General features: G+C 21.3%; 1 long non-coding RNA gene across 1 annotated transcript; it reads left to right on the top strand.

Annotated features, from left to right (window-relative positions):
- Positions 1-6,158: 6,158 nt before the first annotated feature.
- Positions 6,159-7,710, top strand: LOC145062763 (uncharacterized). The gene is made up of 4 exons (XR_013687707.1): positions 6,159-6,422; positions 6,507-6,777; positions 6,885-6,984; positions 7,304-7,710. It is a non-coding gene; the product is annotated as an uncharacterized LOC145062763 (long non-coding RNA).
- The last annotated feature ends 294 nt before the right edge of the window (positions 7,711-8,004 follow it).

Genomic DNA, 8,004 nt, shown 5'->3' with positions numbered 1-8,004 from the left:
TTAATTTTTTAGGTGTATAATGCTTAATATGTGCATATAATCTATCAGTTTATAATATATTTGCTCTATAGTGTAAGAATTATTATTTTTAATATATTCAACTTTAAGTTATGTATTATTTATGTTAATATTTGAACTTATTTTCAATATGATTTTTATGTTGCTGTGTAATCTTTATGTTAACAAGTCTTTTAATTTTTTAGGTGTATAATGCTTAATATGTGCACATAATCTATCAGTTTATAATATATTTGCTCTATAGTGTAAGAATTATTATTTTTAATATATTCAACTTTAAGTTATGTATTATTTATGTTAATATTTGAACTTATTTTCAATATCATTTTTATGTTGCTGTGTAATCTTTATGTTAACAAGTCTTTTAATTTTTTAGGTGTATAATGCTTAATATGTGCACATAATCTATCAGTTTATAATATATTTGCTCTATAGTGTAAGAATTATTATTTTTAATATATTCAACTTTAAGTTATGTATTATTTATGTTAATATTTGAACTTATTTTCAATATCATTTTTATGTTGCTGTGTAATCTTTATGTTAACAAGTCTTTTAATTTTTTAGGTGTATAATGCTTAATATGTGCATATAATCTATCAGTTTATAATATATTTGCTCTATAGTGTAAGAATTATTATTTTTAATATATTCAACTTTAAGTTATGTATTATTTATGTTAATATTTGAACTTATTTTCAATATGATTTTTATGTTGCTGTGTAATCTTTATGTTAACAAGTCTTTTAATTTTTTAGGTGTATAATGCTTAATATGTGCACATAATCTATCAGTTTATAATATATTTGCTCTATAGTGTAAGAATTATTATTTTTAATATATTCAACTTTAAGTTATGTATTATTTATGTTAATATTTGAACTTATTTTCAATATGATTTTTATGTTGCTGTGTAATCTTTATGTTAACAAGTCTTTTAATTTTTTAGGTGTATAATGCTTAATATGTGCATATAATCTATCAGTTTATAATATATTTGCTCTATAGTGTAAGAATTATTATTTTTAATATATTCAACTTTAAGTTATGTATTATTTATGTTAATATTCGAACTTATTTTCAATATGATTTTTATGTTGCTGTGTAATCTTTATGTTAACAAGTCTTTTAATTTTTTAGGTGTATAATGCTTAATATGTGCATATAATCTATCAGTTTATAATATATTTGCTCTATAGTGTAAGAATTATTATTTTTAATATATTCAACTTTAAGTTATGTATTATTTATGTTAATATTTGAACTTATTTTCAGTATGATTTTTATGTTGCTGTGTAATCTTTATGTTAACAAGTCTTTTAATTTTTTAGGTGTATAATGCTTAATATGTGCATATAATCTATCAGTTTATAATATATTTGCTCTATAGTGTAAGAATTATTATTTTTAATATATTCAACTTTAAGTTATGTATTATTTATGTTAATATTCGAACTTATTTTCAATATGATTTTTATGTTGCTGTGTAATCTTTATGTTAACAAGTCTTTTAATTTTTTAGGTGTATAATGCTTAATATGTGCATATAATCTATCAGTTTATAATATATTTGCTCTATAGTGTAAGAATTATTATTTTTAATATATTCAACTTTAAGTTATGTATTATTTATGTTAATATTTGAACTTATTTTCAATATGATTTTTATGTTGCTGTGTAATCTTTATGTTAACAAGTCTTTTAATTTTTTAGGTGTATAATGCTTAATATGTGCATATAATCTATCAGTTTATAATATATTTGCTCTATAGTGTAAGAATTATTATTTTTAATATATTCAACTTTAAGTTATGTATTATTTATGTTAATATTTGAACTTATTTTCAATATGATTTTTATGTTGCTGTGTAATCTTTATGTTAACAAGTCTTTTAATTTTTCAGGTGTATAATGCTTAATATGTGCACATAATCTATCAGTTTATAATATATTTGCTCTATAGTGTAAGAATTATTATTTTTAATATATTCAACTTTAAGTTATGTATTATTTATGTTAATATTTGAACTTATTTTCAATATGATTTTTATGTTGCTGTGTAATCTTTATGTTAACAAGTCTTTTAATTTTTTAGGTGTATAATGCTTAATATGTGCATATAATCTATCAGTTTATAATATATTTGCTCTATAGTGTAAGAATTATTATTTTTAATATATTCAACTTTAAATTATGTATTATTTATGTTAATATTTGAACTTATTTTCAATATGATTCTTATGTTGCTGTGTAATCTTTATGTTAACAAGTCTTTGAATTTTTTAGGTGTATAATGCTTAATATGTGCATATAATCTATCAGTTTATAATATATTTGCTCTATAGTGTAAGAATTATTATTTTTAATATATTCAACTTTAAGTTATGTATTATTTATGTTAATATTTGAACTTATTTTCAATATGATTTTTATGTTGCTGTGTAATCTTTATGTTAACAAGTCTTTTAATTTTTTAGGTGTATAATGCTTAATATGTGCATATAATCTATCAGTTTATAATATATTTGCTCTATAGTGTAAGAATTATTATTTTTAATATATTCAACTTTAAGTTATGTATTATTTATGTTAATATTTGAACTTATTTTCAATATGATTTTTATGTTGCTGTGTAATCTTTATGTTAACAAGTCTTTTAATTTTTTAGGTGTATAATGCTTAATATGTGCATATAATCTATCAGTTTATAATATATTTGCTCTATAGTGTAAGAATTATTATTTTTAATATATTCAACTTTAAGTTATGTATTATTTATGTTAATATTTTAACTTATTTTCAATATGATTTTTATGTTGCTGTGTAATCTTTATGTTAACAAGTCTTTTAATTTTTTAGGTGTATAATGCTTAATATGTGCATATAATCTATCAGTTTATAATATATTTGCTCTATAGTGTAAGAATTATTATTTTTAATATATTCAACTTTAAGTTATGTATTATTTATGTTAATATTCGAACTTATTTTCAATATGATTTTTATGTTGCTGTGTAATCTTTATGTTAACAAGTCTTTTAATTTTTTAGGTGTATAATGCTTAATATGTGCATATAATCTATCAGTTTATAATATATTTGCTCTATAGTGTAAGAATTATTATTTTTAATATATTCAACTTTAAGTTATGTATTATTTATGTTAATATTTGAACTTATTTTCAATATGATTTTTATGTTGCTGTGTAATCTTTATGTTAACAAGTCTTTTAATTTTTTAGGTGTATAATGCTTAATATGTGCACATAATCTATCAGTTTATAATATATTTGCTCTATAGTGTAAGAATTATTATTTTTAATATATTCAACTTTAAGTTATGTATTATTTATGTTAATATTTGAACTTATTTTCAATATGATTTTTATGTTGCTGTGTAATCTTTATGTTAACAAGTCTTTTAATTTTTTAGGTGTATAATGCTTAATATGTGCATATAATCTATCAGTTTATAATATATTTGCTCTATAGTGTAAGAATTATTATTTTTAATATATTCAACTTTAAATTATGTATTATTTATGTTAATATTTGAACTTATTTTCAATATGATTCTTATGTTGCTGTGTAATCTTTATGTTAACAAGTCTTTGAATTTTTTAGGTGTATAATGCTTAATATGTGCATATAATCTATCAGTTTATAATATATTTGCTCTATAGTGTAAGAATTATTATTTTTAATATATTCAACTTTAAGTTATGTATTATTTATGTTAATATTTGAACTTATTTTCAATATGATTTTTATGTTGCTGTGTAATCTTTATGTTAACAAGTCTTTTAATTTTTTAGGTGTATAATGCTTAATATGTGCATATAATCTATCAGTTTATAATATATTTGCTCTATAGTGTAAGAATTATTATTTTTAATATATTCAACTTTAAGTTATGTATTATTTATGTTAATATTTGAACTTATTTTCAATATGATTTTTATGTTGCTGTGTAATCTTTATGTTAACAAGTCTTTTAATTTTTTAGGTGTATAATGCTTAATATGTGCATATAATCTATCAGTTTATAATATATTTGCTCTATAGTGTAAGAATTATTATTTTTAATATATTCAACTTTAAGTTATGTATTATTTATGTTAATATTTTAACTTATTTTCAATATGATTTTTATGTTGCTGTGTAATCTTTATGTTAACAAGTCTTTTAATTTGTTAGGTGTATAATGCTTAATATGTGCATATAATCTATCAGTTTATAATATATTTGCTCTATAGTGTAAGAATTATTATTTTTAATATATTCAACTTTAAGTTATGTATTATTTATGTTAATATTCGAACTTATTTTCAATATGATTTTTATGTTGCTGTGTAATCTTTATGTTAACAAGTCTTTTAATTTTTTAGGTGTATAATGCTTAATATGTGCATATAATCTATCAGTTTATAATATATTTGCTCTATAGTGTAAGAATTATTATTTTTAATATATTCAACTTTAAGTTATGTATTATTTATGTTAATATTTGAACTTATTTTCAATATGATTTTTATGTTGCTGTGTAATCTTTATGTTAACAAGTCTTTTAATTTTTTAGGTGTATAATGCTTAATATGTGCACATAATCTATCAGTTTATAATATATTTGCTCTATAGTGTAAGAATTATTATTTTTAATATATTCAACTTTAAGTTATGTATTATTTATGTTAATATTTGAACTTATTTTCAATATGATTTTTATATTGCTGTGTAATCTTTATGTTAACAAGTCTTTTAATTTTTTAGGTGTATAATGCTTAATATGTGCATATAATCTATCAGTTTATAATATATTTGCTCTATAGTGTAAGAATTATTATTTTTAATATATTCAACTTTAAGTTATGTATTATTTATGTTAATATTGGAACTTATTTTCAATATGATTTTTATGTTGCTGTGTAATCTTTATGTTAACAAGTCTTTTAATTTTTTAGGTGTATAATGCTTAATATGTGCATATAATCTATCAGTTTATAATATATTTGCTCTATAGTGTAAGAATTATTATTTTTAATATATTCAACTTTAAGTTATGTATTATTTATGTTAATATTTGAACTTATTTTCAATATGATTTTTATGTTGTTAACAAGTCTTTTAATTTTTTAGGTGTATAATGCTTAATATGTGCATATAATCTATCAGTTTATAATATATTTGCTCTATAGTGTAAGAATTATTATTTTTAATATATTCAACTTTAAGTTATGTATTATTTATGTTAATATTTGAACTTATTTTCAATATGATTTTTATGTTGTTGTGTAATCTTTATTTTAATAAGTCTATTAATTTTTTAGGTGTATAATGCTTAATATGTGCATATAATCTATCAGTTTATAATATATTTGCTCTATAGTGTAAGAATTATTATTTTTAATATATTCAACTTTAAGTTATGTATTATTTATGTTAATATTTGAACTTATTTTCAATATGATTTTTATGTTGCTGTGTAATCTTTATGTTAACAAGTCTTAATTTTTTAGGTGTATAATGCTTAATATGTGCATATAATCTATCAGTTTATAATATATTTGCTCTATAGTGTAAGAATTATTATTTTTAATATATTCAACTTTAAGTTATGTATTATTTATGTTAATATTTGAACTTATTTTCAATATGATTTTTATGTTGCTGTGTAATCTTTATGTTAACAAGTCTTTTAATTTTTTAGGTGTATAATGCTTAATATGTGCATATAATCTATCAGTTTATAATATATTTGCTCTATAGTGTAAGAATTATTATTTTTAATATATTCAACTTTAAGTTATGTATTATTTATGTTAATATTTGAACTTATTTTCAATATGATTTTTATGTTGCTGTGTAATCTTTATGTTAACAAGTCTTTTAATTTTTTAGGTGTATAATGCTTAATATGTGCATATAATCTATCAGTTTATAATATATTTGCTCTATAGTGTAAGAATTATTATTTTTAATATATTCAACTGTAAGTTATGTATTATTTATGTTAATATTTGAACTTATTTTCAATATGATTTTTATGTTGCTGTGTAATCTTTATGTTAACAAGTCTTTTAATTTTTTAGGTGTATAATGCTTAATATGTGCATATAATCTATCAGTTTATAATATATTTGCTCTATAGTGTAAGAATTATTATTTTTAATATATTCAACTTTAAGTTATGTATTATTTATGTTAATATTTGAACTTATTTTCAATATGATTTTTATGTTGCTGTGTAATCTTTATATTAAACTCTTATCATGGTGGTGTGGAACATGATTAAGGGCTATCTAAAACTGAAACTGGTAATGGGTTCAGACTCTACTCATTAGTTCGTATGGAAATGTCCTAAGAGAAGAACCATTAGCTGTTTTTGAAGAAATGCTTGATGCTGGTGTAAGATATGCTCATGAGCTCATCTCCTTCATTAATTTTTTTTATTTAGACTATTTTTTTTATATCTTTTTGCATACATTTTAGCCCAACACAAAAGGCCTAAAAACGTCTTGCTTGATGCACTTGCGATTACCTTATGCTATTTGACTAATCAACCTTCCGAAGAAGGAATTTCTCAATTACAACACCTTCGTCATGTATCTGTTAAGAGATAAGCTCACACTCTAATCTAAAAGATTTAATTGCAATTGTAATATTATATTAATTTATGTTTTATTATAGGTGATGAAAAATCAAAATATGAAAAAGAAAAAAAAATCACATGTACAACAGTACTATGCTGGAACCCACAAAGGTTCGTTCTTTTTAAATTGACACATTTTACGAAACTTCAATCCATTTTCTTTAGTTTTTTGTAAATTGACTTTTCAAATGGAAATAAAACATGTGATCTTTTGGCAGGTTTGGGAAAATTTACGAATAACATACCGAGAACAAACCCAAATACATTCCCTCGATACAAACAATTTCAACAAAGATTGAAGAATTATACAAAGAAAAGGTATGATCCAAATACAAAACATATTTACTGCTATAATAACATTTTTTCTAAACGATTAATGATATAATTGGATACAGCTGTCAAAGTGCGGGTTAATTAATTTATTGTGTTGTATATATATGTATTGTTGATTTGATTTTATGTCGATCCGTATCGTTTTCCATTTTTATATCTCAGGCTCAGAAATTTATAAAATTTTCCGTAATAACTAATAATCAATAATTTTAACTTTTCATCAACTGTTTACATCGTTATTTATATTTTTCAAAAGTTTTCACACATTCATGTATTCTTTGTTAATTTTTCCACATATGTATAGTTAAACCTTCAGATTTCACCATCATGCCTGTTTATTAGGCTGCAATTGGTGCAGTTGACCATAATACGGTACCATTTTTACCTGTGTATATATTTTTACTTATGATTTTCTTATTTGTTATTAATCATTGGTTTCAGAACAGGACACCATGAAGGTGAGGAAGTGGAGAAGATTTTGTTCTTCTTCCTACCTGATTTGTCCTTTCTATCTCAACTTTATGACACTGGGATCAATGAACGGCTTGAAGTAAGGACAAATTTGTCGACTTTTGAAGTCAAAGAAAGTTGAAATTCAAGTTTCTGTTTTTTTTGTTTGACAATTTACTTATCTGATAGTTAACTACCTGGAATTTTGTGTGATAGTAACCCGAGATATGTATGGGAAAGGTGTCACTTTTTTTTATAAAAAATGTTTTGTGTTTATGTTTTCTGCATTTTTAAATATATTTTTATAATAAGAACTTTTACTTCAACTTGGAACATAGTTTCTTTTTTTGATGTTTTTGTTGAAACATTCTACTTTTCGTGTAGTGTGGAATGCATGGTTTCATTTTTTTTATTCAGATTGCTTTTTATCATACATTATTCTCTCATTTTATTGGTTGGTAATTTGCAGAAATTATGATTCATGTTAACTTGTTGTATGATTTTCAGTGTAGCGCTTGGTGTTCATAAAGTGGTTGTAACGACCCAAAATACGAC

This window comes from Lactuca serriola, chromosome 7 (assembly GCF_051521515.1).
Source record: "Lactuca serriola cultivar US96UC23 chromosome 7, Lser_US96UC23_V15, whole genome shotgun sequence".
NCBI classification, from domain to species: Eukaryota; Viridiplantae; Streptophyta; class Magnoliopsida; order Asterales; family Asteraceae; genus Lactuca; species Lactuca serriola.
This window is presented reverse-complemented; position numbering and strand designations above follow the sequence as displayed.